Genomic DNA, 18,804 nt, shown 5'->3' with positions numbered 1-18,804 from the left:
CCACTTTACCCGAACAAATTCCTTAGGACCGCTTAGGAGGGAGAATTGGGGGCTGAAAAACATCGGAAGTCAACCCAATCTTCCAGTAAAAAAGCGAAACCCGAAAAAAACGAAATCTTCAACTCATAAATAAAAGCAACTGCAACAAAGTTTCAATTGAATTGTAGATCTATTATATTAAGCCATCAGAATAGTTTGGTGGTTAGTGGGTGAATTTAGATTTTAGATTTTCGATTTTCCTACTACTAGCTGCTACATTTCAGTTTGGGTGTTTCCCCCTAACTCTAAGCGCTCGCAAGCGCTTCCTGGCTTATTGAATTTCCCTCAGATTTAACGGTGGTAGAGTGCTATTTTCAGAATGGCCAATCTAAGAATTTTTCCTAGGAAATTCTAATAGTGCGATTTTTGGGGTTTGGTTGTGGTGGGTTCAATTAATTAACGATCATCATATTATGTTGTCATCATTTCCGGATCGATCTCAGATCCGCTCAAACGAGTTTGGTAAAGTTGCAAAGCAACACAAAATAATTGTAAATTCAACGGGATTCGAACTCGTGATCTCACGATTGCTGGGTTCGAATACTGCAGCGACTCAACCGACTGAGCTATCGCAGTTGGTTGATCACTTGATGACCTAGATGGGTAGAAGAAAATGCTGCGGTTGATTTCCATGATGAGTACTCACTCGTTTGTCAGTTGCTCAAACCTTATTTTTACCCGGAAGAAGCTCGGTTTCCGGGAAAATCCTGGTCGTGGGTTCTCTTGGCGATAGGTCGGTTCACTAAGCTGCCAAGCTGCCGTCTCGCGTATGCCGCTTCGCCGAACCTACGGTGTTCTTGTCGGTCGAAACGTACCACGTGTTGTTGGGTGGCTCTCGCAAGTCGGTATCGCTTTTTCTGTGAACTGCTCGTACGGAATTGCAGGACAATCGCCACCTCCGGTGATCTGAGAATACCATTAATTGAACCACTACGCACTTTCATCTCAATTAAAAACCAATTACCCTTTCTTCAAATTCTGATCGAACTAAAAAAACTAGCACAAATATGGGATGCACTCGGAGGGAAAACTGAGGGAAAAAAGTAACTTTTAATACTTGTTGAAGACCTAGTTTTTAAATTAGTACCTTTTTGTACTAATGCACGCGCGAATATCCAAATTATTTCCGATCCTTCCTGCTTCACAGTCCAAAGAAAAGTGGACGAGAAAAGAATCAGCCCTCAGATCAAACTGGTTATTGATCTTCGTGACCGGAACTACGTAATTATTAGCGAACTAATAATTACGAAATTCCCCGAAGAAAATATCTTCTTATAAGAATTGTTTTCCTTTCACCCATCCGAAATCAAACCTCCTATCTCGGGTCTAAGTTCGGGTGGAGCTATATCGACAAGCAGGTTCACCACTACCGGGCGCCTACCAACCAGTTGGTGATAACAGGCTTCACCTAAACCATACGCTAGCGATCACACCCCAGTTGCTAAAAATATCTCATTCCAAAATTCCTGCATGACGTCATAGATGGAATTCCCTCGAAAGGAGGGTTGACGCCGTTGAGTGCCTCGGTAGGCAGCACTCTCGTGAGTTCCTGGAGTTGGAGACCTCTCTGGCAAGCAGAACTCGCAATCTAATTTTAGATTGAGTAAAACGGGGATGCTCAAGTGAAATCTGTTATTTGAAGTCGATATTTATCGAAATGAAATCGGGATGTTCAAGAAGAATATTTTCGGCAAAGTCGATACTGTTACATACTCTCCGCATGCGCGTTCTGAGAGAAAATTTCATTTCTTTCAGAACAGATGCAGAGAAAAGTTTAACTCTCATCCTTAATTGTACGCTGATTATGTTTTGGTGTGGTTATTATTTTCTCTTTTGTTTTTTTTTACTACGTATTCCATCATAAATATTTTTTTTGTATCGATTATAGTGGTTATTACATCTTTATGTCATTCGCAACTTATATCAACGATGTAGTTGGCGGACATTCATTGAAAAACTTATCCGGTACAACTGTGATCGATGTTTACTCTCGGGCTCGAACTCACGGACATCGGCTCTGGAGCAACTGACTTGCCACCTGAGCTAAAGGATGATACGGTCAAAATATGGTCAATATCCATTTGACGTATTTCTTTCAATTTTGCATTTTAAAACCTCTCATTTTGAAGGTGTGTGTGTGTAGAATGTTGCTCCTATTTTGATTTTGGAATTCACTTTTCAGTTGTCAAAATGCCGTCCAAGGAAGAAGAGCAGCGTATCAAAATTTTGCTCGCGCATAGTGAAAATCCGAGCTACTAGCACGCAAAGTTGGCAAAATCGCTAAAAGTTGCCAAATCAACCGTTACACATGTAATTAAAGTGTTTGGGGAACGTTTGTCGACAGCCAGGAAGTCTGGATCGGGGGGGAATCGAAACCGAAAGCCGACGAGACGACAAAGAGAGTTGTCGATAGTTTCAAGCGAAACCCTAACCTCTCTCTCCAAGATGCCGCAAATAAGCTGGGTGTATCGTCTGCAACCGTGCATCGAGCCAAAAAAACGAGCCGGACTATCGACTTACAAGAAGGTAGTGACTCCAAATCGCGATGATAAACAAAATACGACAGCCAAAGCGCGATCCCGGAGGCTGTACACGACGATGCTGACGAAGTTTGACTGCGTGGTAATGGACGACGAAACCTACGTCAAAGCCGACTACAAACAGCTTCCGGGACAGGAGTTTTATACGGCAAAAGGAAGGGAAAGGTAGCAGATATTTTCAAGCACATGAACCTGTCAAAGTTCGCGAAGAAATATCTGGTTTGGCAAGCCATCTGTACCTGTGGCTTGAAAAGCATAATTTTCATAGCTTCCGGGACTGTCAACCAAGAAATTTACGTGAATAAGTGTTTGAATAAACGTCTGCTGCCTTTCCTGAAGAAACACGGTTGTTCCGTACTGTTTTGGCCGGATGTGGCATCTTGCCATTACGGTAAAAAGGCCATGGAGTGGTACGCCGCCAACAACGTGCAGGTGATTCCCAAGGACAAGAACCCTCCCAACACGCCAGAGCTACGCCCAATTGAGAAATACTGGACTTTTGTCAACCTGAAGAAGACCAAAAAAAACTGCTAAGGACGACCAGCAGTTCAAGGCAAACTGGCTTTCTGCGGCGAAGAAGGTGGACAAGGTGGCTGTACAAAATCTGATGGCAGGGGTTAAGCGGGCAATTCGGATTTGGAAAAGCGGAAGCTTAACTGAATATTTTTCCTGAATTCTATACTTATTAAACTTCAAAAAGAAATTGAAAAAAAAGCCGCAGCCCGTGGCGTAGAGGATAGCCTTCAAGTCTTCTAAGCCAGCAGGCATGAGATCGAATCCCGGTCACGGCATACATAGTGCACTTTCTGTGGGTTGGTGGTTTTAGCATTTGTAAGATGCTAGCCATCATATCCTTGAAAGATGTACGCTTAGAATTAAGATAAAGGAATCTCTTCGAGGAAACATCAAGTTTCATTGAGATCCTGTATGTCTTTGTGTTCGTTTTAAAAAAGGAAAAAAAATTGATTTTTCAAATAAACGATTTCACCGATTTACACGCGTTTTCCCTTGACCAAATTTTGACCGTATCACCCTTTATATCACAAGCCTAAAGCATGGATCACTACAAATCTGGACGCATTAAAACGGGTCTATCTCGGAGCTATGTAAACAAAATAAAAATGTTTTGTACTTGAAATGTGGGGTTTTTATTGCACTTTATAGGAAAAATAAGAAAAAAATTATTCCGATGTTGTTTTGATGAATTTTCGAACTTTTGGTTGAGTATCACTCATTATAGTTTGAACACCCTATTCGCTGACCTCAGCGGCCATTTTGTTCCACAATCTCTTCATCTCTGTTGCTTCCCGAGTCGTCCTACCATTCTTCTTCATCTTCTGCTTGACAATTGACCAAAATTTTTCGATAGGGCGAAATTGAGGGCAGTTGGGTGGGTTGATGTCCTTTTCGACAAAATCCACCCGTTGGCCCAATACCACTGTAGAACCTCCTAGCTGTAGTGGCAGCTTGCCAAATCTGGCGAAAACTTAACTAGTCCTTTGTGAGATCTAATGTACGAAAAAAAAAGATTTTCAGGCATTCCTCCTTGTAAATTTCGGAGTCCATGATCTTGTTTTTCACAAAACCCGGAATATTTCGTCCGCAGCTGCAAATACCTTGCCAGATCAAACACTTTCTTGCACACTTATCAGCAAAAACAAATTTGAAGTTGCCGGGGACATCACCATGACCAGTGCAGTGCACCACTGCAGTGGCTTTACGTAATTTTTGGCCAGAAAGCTGCTCAAAATCCATCTTCACGTACGTTTCGTCATCCATGAGGATGCATCCGTCGAACTTCGTTGGAATCTTCTTGTATAACTTGCGGGCACGTCCTTTGGCTACTAAATCTGCTTCAATGTCCGGTTTGGTTGCTTACTGGTCCGATAGGATCGTATTCCTTCACGTAGACGAATTCTGCTGACGGTGCACCGGTCGGAATTTCTTGGCAATGTCATAGTCCGACTACCCTGTGTTTTCCTTGATCGTTCTCAACACCTTCAAATGCAGTTTCTGATTCTTAGGTCCACTATAATGCTTGGTATGAACCTGCCGATCTATAGTACGCATCTCACGGAAACGTTTGAAAACGCTACACACGGGTTATTTGACAATTTTTAGCGATTTCGCGATTTTTGAACCCGACCACGTCGGGTTTTTGACATGGGTGTTCAAAATTTATTTTCATCTCGCGGCTTCCATCATGTGTAACTTTTTTGAAACAAAACTAATCGTAATGAAATTTTCAGCACTGGTAGAAGAAACATTCCTCTACAAAGTGCTGCCAAAACATTCCAGATCCGACAACTAGGAGCACTATGGTAAAATAAATAGTGCGTCCAGATTTGTAGTGATCCATGCTTTAGTATTTAACTTAATTTATCGGTTATCACATTCTCAAGAGTCAACCGTAGGATCAGAAGTTTGCCGCCGACCGTGACCAAGAGGATAGCGTTCACGCCTGCTATGCCAGAGGTCAAGAGAACGAATCTTGGTTACGGCATATATAGTGCTCTTTCTGTGGGCTGGTGTTTTTAGCATTCGTAAGATGCTAGCCATCATGCTCTTGAAAGATGCACGCGTTAGTGTTAAGCTTGAATTGAATCTCTGCAAAGAAACATGAAGTTTCACTGAGATCCTATATGTGTAATACGGTTGAACCTCTAATAAAACTAGTTTACAAAATAAATAAAAAAAACTTAATTTTCCGACCCTTTTTTTTCAATGTAAAAACGGGCGCTGAATCCAAAAACGATATTAAAAAAATTTCAGTAGAACAGTTAATTTATGTTCTAAATATGAATTTATGAAATATTGAAAATGGAAAAATGTACTTGTATACATGTAAGTATACATAAATCTGGATATCTTGAACAGCAAAACATTAAATTAATTTTTTTTTGCATATTGAAAGTGAATAAAATTGCTATCATTCATCTTAATTTCATTTCTGTACGTGATTGACAGTATTGTTGATTTTTGTGAATTGTGTTAAGTATTGCTTTGTTTGATGGCCTCACCGCTTAGTGTAAAATGCATCGATCATGAAAGGTGAATGAAAAAAAAATCACCTCGAACAGGTATCGAACTCGAGCCTACTGATTATCTCTCCGACATCTATCCAATAGGCCAAATCGTCAGACGAAACAAGTCAAGCTGTAGCTCTATTATTCAGTTGACTTCATCGATTGAAATTCGCTGCTAGATTCCACGGCAGAAAACGCTCATCGTGCCCCGGTTAATGTTGCTTATACTACCCCGGTGGGGGTTCTCATTATGCCCCTACAGTGACTGATTTTCAGCTTTCAGAGAAAAATTTAAAGTGCATTTTTAAACGGTTTTATCTACCTTTTCAAGTATAATCGAGTTAGGAAATAGACTTTTTTAGTGTATGAACGCGAAACGACGATGAAAGTCACATATTATAGCTGTTTTCTATGGTTGAATAAGCGTCTTCCTAAAAGTGGCCATTATGCTCTTAATTCCCCTACTTTTTTCTTCACTGGCCAATTGCTTTTTTATAAACAATTTAACTAAGCAATTTATGCAATAAAAGCAAATAGTTTTTTTTTCATTAATTTTTGTTGTCTAAATGCTGTTAGAAATGCGATTTTTTTCAGTTTTATAATTGCTTATTGAAATATTCATGCATTAAAATTGTTTAAATTCTTTTACAGTACTAAATTCTGCTGAAAATGTGAAAAAACACGTGTGCGTAGAGGGAAAAGGTTATAACTTTAAAATACTGATAAAATTTCAATGCGTGATTTTCGTTAAAAAATGACCAAGCTATGCAGCTTCAAAAAATAGTTTTTTTAAGTCTATCCAAATCTATTTAGAAATATAAAAATTAAAAAAATATGAAATAATACGTGTTTTTTTAAGTCGTGAACATGATCCAAATTTGAAATTTTGGGGAAGATCTGTCAGCAAATTTTCGAAACATGTTAACAAGTGAGAATTAATCTTTTTTGGATTTGTCGTTTAGGTAAGTGATAATGATGGTTAATTGTAATCAGGCTTGGCAAAAGTCATCGTCATGAGGCGTGAAGCTGTGACTGTGAAGCCTCTTGGTCCGTCAAACTCAATTGACTGTTCTTTAACGACCAGTCACTTCGTTTGCCAGTCATTCATTCCCCAGTCATTTGAAGCTAAAATAATAACCTAGTCAAGCAATCGCATTCAAACGACCAATGACGAAAAAGAAACGCATTTATTATTATTGTTGCTCCTGCCAGCAAGCCGAAGACGACCAAAGAGGAACAAGAAAAGCATTTATTATTATTGTTGCTCCTGGCAGCAAGCTCGTTTTCAGTTTTTTATTGCTATTGTTGCTCTCTGCCAGCAAGTCGTTCAATTAGTCGTACCTACAGTCAGCAGCCGATCGAAGTGTGAAGAGATTTGCCAGTCACTCTCAGGAGAAATTTTGACCATGTGTAGGAGCTTCGCCAGTCGATGATGGAGAAATGTTGATTGTTGTCGTGCTTTAGCCGTCATGCGAGTAGTGAGGCTCCGTCAATTGAGAACAGTGCCAGTCGTTTGATGAAACAAAACTAGTCGGGTCAAGCACGCTCATTTTTATTTAACCATTTTCGAATGAAAAGTAACCATTTTTTAGTTTTTTCTGCAGAACTGCCAATATGGTTATTTTTCATAAATATTTCATGTTACAATTTTAACCATATTCCAACTTTTCGGTTATTAACCAAAAAAAGAATGAAAATTTAACCTCAATCGAAAAAAACATTGTATAATGGCAAAGTTGTACGCGTTGTTCGGAAGTTTTTTATCCGATATCGGATGGATTTCACCGGAAGGGTTAAAAGTATTTCAATTTTAGGATCAAATAACAAAGCACACTCGCTGCTGGAAGGTAATTCTTTGCTTATATTATCCTTGAGTTCGACAGGTAACAAAATTTATTTGTAGGAAACTTATGGCCAATCTTCAATACCATTCTTCCTCTCATAGTCAGCTATCAGGTACTATGGCCATCCTGTTTAGGATCATAAAAATGCCCTACATCCTACAGCGGGCTACCGCTGGCAGGCCAGAGAAGCCATGAGGTTTGTATTCTTCTCAATATGTGGATCGTCAGCAGTTCCGGTATTGCTTATGCCATTTCAGGATGACAAATCAGGATAACTTCCGGACGAGCAGCTGGATACCGAAATGCGAAAATTCGACGTGATAGATTTGTTTGCCGTCACCCTTCTAAAATTCAACTGAATGTCGGCAGAGCAGAACCATTTAAATAGGACTACCACTCCGGATACTTTCGAGGTTTCGATGCCTTGTGGAAAAAGATGAATTCTCATTCCGACAATTCCATCGAATCGGAGTAAAATATCTCCTGGGGCTTTAACCACCTTTAACTGCATGCTTTAAAGACCGCAACAAAATCATGTGTCCCTGCCAAGAAGACTCCGAGGGCAATCAAACAAGTACTCCCGTTTAGAACAAAAATTGGTAAAATATTTTCTGACATATGTATTTACGATTTTCTTTTAAAATGTTTTATTTAATTTTAGGACGTCGAAATTCTAGTGTTAGCACAATTTTCATCAAAAGCATAACAGACCACCACTTCCAGCGCAGTTGTTAGCGTTTCCTGTTTAGGCTTCGCTGCCGATCAGCGATACAGTCCTCATCTTTTTTTGGTACCCCGTACGCTACTTCCAGGAGCCGAATCATCAACTCTACAAGCTACTTCCTCCTGCGCCACGTTCACCGATGATGGCTTCACCTCCTGTACCAGCTACCGGTGCCAACATTACCAACAATCATCCGGCCCCAATTAATTTGAAAGCACCTAAAAAGAACGTCCTTCAGTCAGCCAATCCGTTTGAAGGCATCCACTTGTCTAGGCCCAACAGCAAGCTTCAGGGAATAGTTTGTAGTCAGCTTATTCTACAACAGCTGGCACGAAAACAATGTACCGTCCCAGAAGGACTTTGATTTCTGTCGCCAAAAAAACTATTTAGAACAAAAATATACTAAATATTATCACTACTCTTTCTTCGGTTTCTGTGATTTTGCGATTGAACGAAAAATGACGATATTTATCGAAAATTTTATGACAAATCCTCATGAATCTAAAAAGGCAACTCATTTGAATTTCGGTTGAAAAATAACCATTTTTCAACTTCTCCTCCAGAATCCCATTCGGTTGAAAAATAACCATATTCGAACTTCTCCCTAAGAAGTCATTTTATGACTTCTCATGAAGAACTCATAAAATGACATTTCCCGGGAAAAGGTCAAAAATGGTTATTTTTGAATCGTAAATGGTTTAATAGTTTCTAGCGTGAGCGTGACGGGCGAAATTTACCATCACTGATTGTTATCAGCTAATTTTTGTTTTTTTTTTTTACTTTTCTGATAGCAATGGCTCTGGACTTTAATGGCTCCTTTGGTGGGACTCTCCGAATAAGATATTCAACGGAATACTATTCACGACAAGGTAAAATATGTTTTATTCAAAAAATACGTTTGTTATTAATGCATACTTTTTAATTTTTACAGGATTAATAGAAAGCTGTGTTGCAGGATGTACAAAAATAAAAGTGTTTTATATTTAATGAGTGTAGTGTTAGTGATAAATATGTTGTGTAAAGATTGTGAAAATAAAGATTATTCACAAAAAAATAAGTTTTGTAAGTAATGAAAAATAAGAAATAAAAAACCCCCCTTATTTTCTTTCCAATACTTAAAACATTCCCAGTGGCTACCAAAAACAAACCGCGTTGAACTCACAAAAAAAAACACGTAAAATGTAGGTGCTTCCCATGAAGCACATATTCATATAGGGACGCATTTACATATTGATTTCGTAGCACCTACGTGAAAATAAATTGGATAAAAATTATGTAGTTTTTCACGTAGCCACTACGTACAGATTATTTTGGGTGTTTCATTTGAACTCTGAAGCTCCCGATCAGGATAGCATATCAAAATTACTATTCAAACCCATCTCAATGAGATATTATTATCTTATTCAGATACAGCTTTGATATCCAAAATCTTCGCTATTGTCGTTTCGAAAAAAAAATATATTTCATTTGAAAAAAACAGTTATTTTCCTGTCTCTCTTTGCCTGCTCGGAAAGCGTTTATTGGAATTCTGAAGCCTTTATTTGAATTCATCAGGTATGGTTATGTGGTAGCGTACGCGCCTCTCAACTGTCAGGTCGAGGTTCAAATCTTCTGACTGTACAAAAACGTTTCAAAAGTTGTGCAAGTTTGAAATGATACATGAAAGTTTGAGTGCAAGGTAAGGAGACAATACAGCCTTGTATACAAGAGGGTACCTGAGTCCCAATCAAGTATTGCAAGAAAGCTTGCATGCAAAACTCAATTTTAGTTATTAATGTGATATAATTAAGTTATTCTTGCATGAACTTTTTGATACAATTTGAGATATTTGAACACACTACGAGTACTAAATTAAAGCTCATTTTGATATGAAAAAATTGAATATCATAATATCTCATATTGGTATAATTTTGTTTTCTCTTCTGATCGGGACAAGAACGAAGAATTTGATAGCAAAGCTGTAACTGAATAAATAATCATACCTAGTTAAAATGGGTTTGGGAAGAAGTTTTGATATGCTCTCCTGATCGGGAAGCTATTCAAGAATTTTTCCTAAATTATATCTCATTGTGATAGGAAAAAATTGAATATCAAAATATCTCATCTTGATATAATCTTGTTTTTCTCTTGTGATCGGGTACACTTTCTCAAACATCTGAGAGGCTATTTTTATGTGTGAATGTACAATTAGAATTTTATGCTCGTCTCCAAGCGATCCGAAACCGGTTGAATCTTTTTCCCCACGTCCAAGTCTTTGAATAGTTTTACATTTGCCAGATCCCTTCTTCGCTTTTATATGTTTGGAAATCATTCCTCACTTTTCAAAAATACCTATTATCGAAACATCACCCATCCAAATCGAGTAACAAATTGTAGTTACTGGATATATGATAAATTAATCAATTGAAAAACTATGTAAATAAATAGAAAAAATCAACTGATTTTATATCGGTGTCCACATCCGACCATTTAGAAAACTTGTGTCGGAAGCACGCGGTCGATTGGTTGGGGTTTGTGTTTAAATAAACGGAGCAAACATTAGCCGCGAAGATGGTGTGTGGATATTTAAATATGAAGGCGGCAATACGGTGATCTTCGTTTGTTTACCCCATATGTTCCATCACATCGAGGGATCACGGATTGTTTTCTTTTGTGAGATCATTTAGTATCGGTATCGAGAAGTATTGCGTAATCTTCCCCTAGAGATGTGATTCTTGTATGATGGGTTTATAATTCTAGTTTGAAATTATAAAAATCGCTGAGAAAAAAAGAAGAAAAAATTAATCATGAGATTATCGATATCTCTGTTAAACAGTTTTACTAAATAATCAATTCGTATATCTATAAAAATGACTAAGGTAAAATTGGCTTCAGATTCCTTGCTAATTTTTTTGGTATTAATTATTCATTTTCATTACTTAATCCGTGTTGCGACTCGAACACGGACTCGGCCCCATAACAGCACATACTAAAATAATTCAATCATTAAACCACACTCTGCATCATGAAATGAGATCATCAATTTATTCTAATTATAACCGATTAACACTTTATGAAATCAACTGGATTTCATTCCCTTCGGCCTCGTGGCTTTATCAGCATTGCCTTTGAGAATCCCAACGTTGTTCACGGTAACGAGGTATTGAAATGGTTGAACTTTAACTCCAAATGCACCCAGAAAATATCAACGTCGGACATTTTTCACTGCCTCTTTCCTTTATGCTACACTGAATGGCCCATTCATTCACACTTTGAAACATCCACAAAGTCTGGAGCATGTTTTAACTTCATTCTTAGTCGAACAGAAGGAGCAAACCCGAAGAAGAATCACCATAGGTTTGCATCTTCCTCCATTTTCCTGATCTCTTTTTGGTCTGTTTCTGGGTTGTCCGTTGTCGACCTTTGGTTATGGTAAAAACAGTGCATCATCATCACCATTTTCTGCATTCCTTTTTTGTATCCTTTGCTTCAACTGCAAATGATTTGATTTGTGCTACTGTATCTTTTTGAAACAGTTCAAAAATTTTATTTTCCAATGCCCTCAATTCACAGGAAACTCTTCATCACATTCACGAACTCCACCGCGATCACCATGACTTTTCGTGATTAGCAAATATTCTCTTTGAACATCTTCCTTCGACGCCAATGAATATTACCTCCACCAAAGACTTCGCCCAAACTCCTACGATCAGAGTTTTAATTATCACCAAGTCACAGTTCTGCTTCTTCTTAGCTGCTTCTTATTCAAATGTTTTCCGGTTGCACTTTGTCCACTTCTTGGTTCTTAAAATATTCCGTCCGTCCCGGTCGATATCTCGCGCACAACTGAAAGTTTCATTCTTGTGAAAATTGTTCATTGATCAGATCTCCATGCTTGAATAAGAGCGCCAACGGTGGTTGCGCGACGCGATGTTTCCTCGATTATTGCTCTCGACGGCTTAAGATGGATACACAACAACGTCGAAGCATAACATGCGCATGGAGACGCTCCCTCGACGCGTAGCATGGTACATGAAAAGTGTGACTTGCAAAAGAAAACACGCTTTGCATGAGCATTCAGACTCAGAATGCACTCAGAAATTCTGAGTGAGAGAATAGCATTTATTTTGGTTCTAGCTCTCCATAATTTTTGTAAGATTCCACACAGGAAAGAGAAAATCAGGAAGAGGAAAGTTATTAATTTTAAATAAATCTGATGCTCTATAGTGCTGTAAGGAATATTACAACTTGTGGTCGCTTTAACCACAGAGAACAGACATACAAGCTAGCCCACGAAAGTTGTGTAAAAATCCCAACACCCTTTTTGAACCAATTTTTGTCTTTTGGCTGGGCCACCAGATGTCTCCAAATACATCAAAGAGAACTGTCAAAACAAAGCTGACTAAGTTTCAGTCAGTTTTCTATAGGTCGTATGTGCTGCTTAGCATGCTTCAAGAAAATCGCTGTTGAAGTGATGAACGAACGTTCACCATGTTGCATGAAAAAAAAATCATAAAAGTTAGATATTATCTTTTCCCTTCAAATTTGTTAGAAATACATAGTTTTAAACAGCTGGATGCTAAAGTGATTTGTGAAAGTAACCCGCTTTGAAATGCCAAGAATCAATACTGCTGGGTAAGACTGATCGTCAAGAATGTTCTTATATTTGACTGGACATAGGTGATGCATTTTCTTACATAAATAACTGTTCAAGAAGTGCGAAAACTTAAACCGAAGCTGTTAGTTATCTTAACTGTCATAGTAGTGCAAAAATAAAGAAAGTGAAATTTCGCCCAGTTAAAAGTAACTCTGATTTCATTTATTTAGCAATACATTAAAGCCGTCCATTTTACTAAGACATTGGATTAATTTTTTGTGAGTTCATATACGATTACGCCTTTTTGAAAACAGGGCACTTTAAAGTTGATTTGTAACTTTTGAACGGCGCAATAGATGGCACTGTTTGTAGTCAATTTCTAACGTATTTTTTGGGTGATAGCATTTGAAATTTTACACACTTTTTTGACGATTTTTTGTTCGAGCTTGTACGTCTGTTCTCTGTGCTTTAACGACCTCACGGTGTCTTTTCTAGAACGATTTCAGGAACAAAAATTCGGCACCTCCGAAAATTTGCCACATTATAGAGAAGGCTCTCTTTTATCCAACGTACTACTCGGGAAAAAAACGGCGGACTGAGATAAAGGAATACCTCAACCTCAATGATCACACAAATTGTGCAGCCAATGATTGAAATTGTAGTAACTAAAATCTGGTAAACTGTAGAAGAAAAACAGAGTCAAAATGAACAATAACTGACAGAGTTCAAAGAATATCAAATAATCAGCGCAATAAAAAAATGCAAAAAAAAATTCAACACGGAAAAATATAACAAAATAGATGAAACTATTGAACTTAATTGATATTTAAAAACAATAAATTTAAAAAAAATCAGCTTCCATGTTTCCGATTACAATATCAAATTTCAGAATAAAAATTTCAGATTTCAGATTCAGATATCAGTTTTAGATTTCAGACTCAGATTTCAGATTCAGATTTCAGATTCAGATTTCAGATTCAGATTTCAGATTCAGATTTCAGATTCAGATTTCAGATTCAGATTTCAGATTCAGATTTCAGATTCAGATTTCAGATTCAGATTTCAGATTCAGATTTCAGATTCAGATTTCAGATTCTGATTTCAGATTCAGATTTCAGATTCAGATTTCAGATTCAGATTTCAAATTCAGATTTCAGATTCAGAGTTCAGATTCAGATTTCAGATTCAGATTTCAGATTCAGATTTCAGATTCAGAATTCAGATTCAGATTTCAGATTCAGATTTCAGATTCAGATTTCAGATTCAGATTTCAGATTCAGATTTCAGATTCAGATTTCAGATTCAGATTTCAGATTCAGATTTCAGATTCAGATTTCAGATTCAGATTTCAGATTCAGATTTCAGATTCAGATTTCAGATTCAGATTTCAGATTCAGATTTCAGATTCAGATTTCAGATTCAGATTTCAGATTCAGATTTCAGATTCAGATTTCAGATTCAGATTTCAGATTCAGATTTCAGATTCAGATTTCAGATTCAGATTTCAGATTTCAGATTTCAGATTCAGATTTCAGATTCAGATTTCAGATTCAGATTTCAGATCAGATTTCAGATTCAGATTTCAGATTTCAGATTCAGATTCAGATTTCAGATTCAGATTTCAGATTCAGATTTCAGATTCAGATTTCAGATTCAGATTTCAGATTCAGATTTCAGATTCAGATTTCAGATTCAGATTTCAGATTCAGATTTCAGATTCAGATTTCAGATTCAGATTTCAGATTCAGATTTCAGATTCAGATTTCAGATTCAGATTTCAGATTCAGATTTCAGATTCAGATTTCAGATTCAGATTTCAGATTCAGATTTCAGATTCAGATTTCAGATTCAGATTTCAGATTCAGATTTCAGATTCAGATTTCAGATTCAGATTTCAGATTCAGATTTCAGATTCAGATTTCAGATTCAGATTTCAGATTCAGATTTCAGATTCAGATTTCAGATTCAGATTTCAGATTCAGATTTCAGATTCAGATTTCAGATTCAAATTTCAGATTCAGATTTCAGATTCAGATTTCAGATTCAGATTTCAGATTCAGATTTCAGATTCAGATTTCAGATTTCAGATTCAGATTTCAGATTCAGATTTCAGATTCAGATTTCAGATTCAGATTTCAGATTCAGATTTCAGATTCAGATTTCAGATTCAGATTTCAGATTCAGATTTCAGATTCAGATTTCAGATTCAGATTTCAGATTCAGATTTCAGATTCAGATTTCAGATTCAGATTTCAGATTCAGATTTCAGATTCAGATTTCAGATTCAGATTTCAGATTCAGAATTCAGATTCAGATTTCAGATTCAGATTCCAGATTCAGATTTAAGATTCAGCTTCAGACTTCAGATTCAGATTTCAGATTCAGATTCAGATTTGAGATTTAGATTTCATTTTCAGATTCTAGGTGCAGATTTAGATTTTCAATTCTGATTTCAGATTCAGATTTCGGACTCCGATTTTAGATTCAGATTTCAGATTCAGATGTAAAATTCTGGTTCCAGATTTTTTTTATGATTTCAGATTTCAAATTCAGATTCCAGATTCAGTATCAATTAAAATAAAAGAAATTTTCATATTCAGAATTAACAAATTTTATTTTTTTTAGACTTAAGTTTTCTTAAAAGGCAGAATTATAGTTATGATGTAAAAAAATCAGAAATTGAATCTAGAGTAAGAGATTCAGAACTTGGTTTTCGAAGACCAGTACCTGAATTCAGACACTTTTTCTCAGTTGCACGAATGGAAATCTGGATTTCCTTCAAATTAAAAAAAAAAAATTGGTTTTTTTCAATTTTTGTTACAAGACAATTTAGAAAAAAATAATTAAATTTTAAAATTTCAATAAGATTGCAGAAAAAAGGTCAAAATATAGATTTCAAGCATATCTGTACCAACACGTGAAAATGATCTATCTCCAAAAGTAAACACTACAAGCTCAAATCGTTATAACTTTTAACGTGTTCAACCGATCTAACGAAACTTAGGGTACTTCTGTCTATAATGCCCTTGCGGGGTAAAATGCCAGCGACTATATTTTGATAAATTTTGAAGATTTTCGAAGTTTTAAGTAGATTCTTTTTGCACAAATGTGTTCTTTAAATCAATACCATGTAATTTTAGTAAAAATCATTACCAGATGTTCATTTAAACACGAATAACAATCAAATTGAATTTTGTGGTGACTATTTATCATTTAAGTTGTAAAAAGTGATCAAATGAAATAAGCTTTAACACCAGTATGATTTCTTAAAACATCCTCACCATTGATTTAATTGGTTGTTCAAATTGTATATTCGAATTATCAATTGATGAAAAACTGTGGTAAATTGTTGTTTTATTGTAAACTGAAGATTTATTTAATTTTACATAACCGATCAAAATGCCCCCATCAATTTTTGGACAAATCGCCCTCCTCTCATGCTGTTCGGTAAGATGTAAACAAAACCACGTGTTTTATTCTAAATTTTGGAGTGCAGTTTTCCATGAATACAGACCGATTATCGAAATGATTTTTTGATCTTCTTCTTTGCTTAGTCCTAAATTATCATTACGATGCATAATAATTACAACTTTCGATCGGGTTTGAGTAAAAAACGTGCACTGAAAATCGAATCGGTTCGCTAAATTTGTCGCCAAATGCAGCAGAAATATTTCGTTGAGACTGACACAGTTCAAAATAAAGTCAAAAATTTCAAAAAAAAATTCCTTTTTCCATTGAGAAATATTTACAAACCACTTGTTTTTATGTGTAGATAAACTTGGAAAAAATTTTTTTTTCAGTTTTTTTCGAATAAAATAACAGGATTGATTTATTTTCACTGTGAATATTGTGTTGTTTTTGAGTCGTTTTGATCCAATGTTTTGGAGCATCATGTGCCTACACTGGGGCGTTTAACATCCAAGGATTTCAAAGGTTGCTTTTGAACGCGTTTGTAAAAAATCGAATATTTTCATAGTTTTAACAAATAAAAGTTATATTATTGACAAAATATGGGTAGAAGATAGAAATATGAAGCACATGTTGCAATGTATTATGGTGTTCAGCTTATGTATTCCGCATACTTGGTCATTTCCCTTAGCAGGTGCATATTCCCCCAAAATACCCTATATCAATAGAAAACCTTGTAATGTCAATAAAACATGTTTAGAACATTATAGCTTAAGCTACTAATTTTCTCGTTATTCAGCATGAAAGAAAAAAAATCCGAAAAAACGTGCCTCAGGAAAACTGCTGTAGTTCATATATTACTCATCCAAAAAAATATTTGCCTTATGCATATGAAAGCTGAAGTTAATACCTACATCATGAAGCCAAGAAATATTTTTTTTAATTTTTTTTTAATGAAAGGGTCACAAAAAGTTCAAAAAAGTGGGCTGAAAAACCTATTTTTCATTCGATTGCTAGTAAAAAGTGTTTGAATTTACTCTTATTCTAACATTTTGTTGTCTTTAGATTTTCCATGCAACAAAATTTGAATTTACTTGAATTTTTCAAAGTTGACTACTTTGCGCGATGTTTTTACAAATTGAAATTTCATCTGTTTTTGTTGTCCCCCGCAGGTTGTACCCGGATTTTCAGTGCTTTCACTTTGTTTGGACCAATCAAAAGTATATTCATTGGAAAGCAAATTTAATCTACATTCTAGTGAGGTGCAACAATTCACGCTGTGAGATTTCACAAACACATGAAAATTATAAACGTAAAATCATTCCTGAATTCTCGCGTGAGCTTTCATTACGTCGAATGAAACAGAAACACCGAACCGAGAAAAACGCTTCTGAAATTTGAAGAGTGTTTTTCAAATCCTATTTTCATTCCTTCGCCGATAAGCCTTCAAAAAATACGCAATATTCATGGAAACTAATTGTGTCAGATATTCTACATTATGAATTTAATTTTTTACAATTTTTAGAGCTATTTTTTAATCATATAGGAACATACGACATATTCAAACCTAAATCGTTCATACGTCTGAACACATTCGTCGTTTGGAGGGGAAATTTGTTTCATTCGTCTCTTTTCTTTCGTCCTTTGATTCGTTCAACTTGCACATACGTCCAAATGTTTCTCATGTAAATACTATGGAAAATTTTCAATTTTCTCGGCGTAGTGGCTGTTTAATAAGTGGTGTAGCGGTAAATTGGTGAGTAAATGCATAATTAAATGTGTGAATCGGGTGCGACATCGATCAAACCAACTCGCTGCTGCTGATCATGCTTTCTGTTGCCGATCAGCTGGAGGGGAAATTTGTCTCATTCGTCCTTTGATTCTTTGAACTTGCACTTACGCCCAAATGTTTCTGAGGCAATTACCGGTAAGTTTTCAATTTTTTTGACATAGTGAATGTTAACTTAGTGAGTTATCGAGTGTAGCGGTAAATTTATTGAATGCGTAATAAAAGTGTGAATCGGGTGATTGTGTGACTAACAGCAGCAGGCTGCTGCCGATCAGTTGTTGGGTTTGCTGCTACTGCTGCTGTTCGGTTTCTTTTCCTTGCTGCATTATTGTACAGCGTTCGAAAGCCTTGAGTATCGATTTAAGAACGCCTGAAAACAAGAATCTGAAATAATATTGCCAGGTTGATATTCTGATTACCTCTACCTGTATACACTGTTTGCTCATGGAATCCATAGCGAATGTGCTAGGTTTTTCTTCCTCTGCACATTCGCCGTTTGGAAGAAGGGACGTAAGCAACATTGAAATGGGCAAGCAAGGTTTTGTTTCATTCGTCATTTTGAAAGTCTTAAATTTTATACATTAAAAGGGTTTAAATTGATTGTTTTATCAATCATATAGGTAGATAATGTTATAATGAAGCCTTTTTAGTGAATATCTCAGTTTTTCAAATTTTGTTTCATTCGACGTAATGAAAGCTCACGCGAGAATTTCTGGAACCACAAGCAGCACGCACGCTCTTTTCTTTAAACTCAATATTAAGTATTTTTGGTTCAAAACAGCACTTCGGTGGCTTCCCTTAACTTTGAGTTTGAAAGTTCGGCAGCCGAACTCGGATTTATCCTTTTTTTTTCGAGGG

The 18,804-nt window shown here is 36.4% G+C and overlaps 1 protein-coding gene across 1 annotated transcript in view; it reads right to left on the bottom strand.

The window, feature by feature from the left end:
- LOC129750895 (laminin subunit alpha) overlaps nucleotides 1–11,985 on the bottom strand; it is a 54,331-nt gene extending 42,346 nt beyond the window's left edge. Inside the window, exon 1 of the mRNA XM_055746049.1 lies at nucleotides 11,830–11,985. The gene's annotated coding sequence lies outside the window, so the exon portion shown is untranslated. The remainder of the gene's footprint in view (nucleotides 1–11,829) is intronic.
- Nucleotides 11,986–18,804: the final 6,819 nt, after the last annotated feature.

The sequence above is a fragment of the Uranotaenia lowii genome, chromosome 3 (assembly GCF_029784155.1).
Source record: "Uranotaenia lowii strain MFRU-FL chromosome 3, ASM2978415v1, whole genome shotgun sequence".
Lineage (NCBI taxonomy): Eukaryota > Metazoa > Arthropoda > Insecta > Diptera > Culicidae > Uranotaenia > Uranotaenia lowii.
This window is presented reverse-complemented; position numbering and strand designations above follow the sequence as displayed.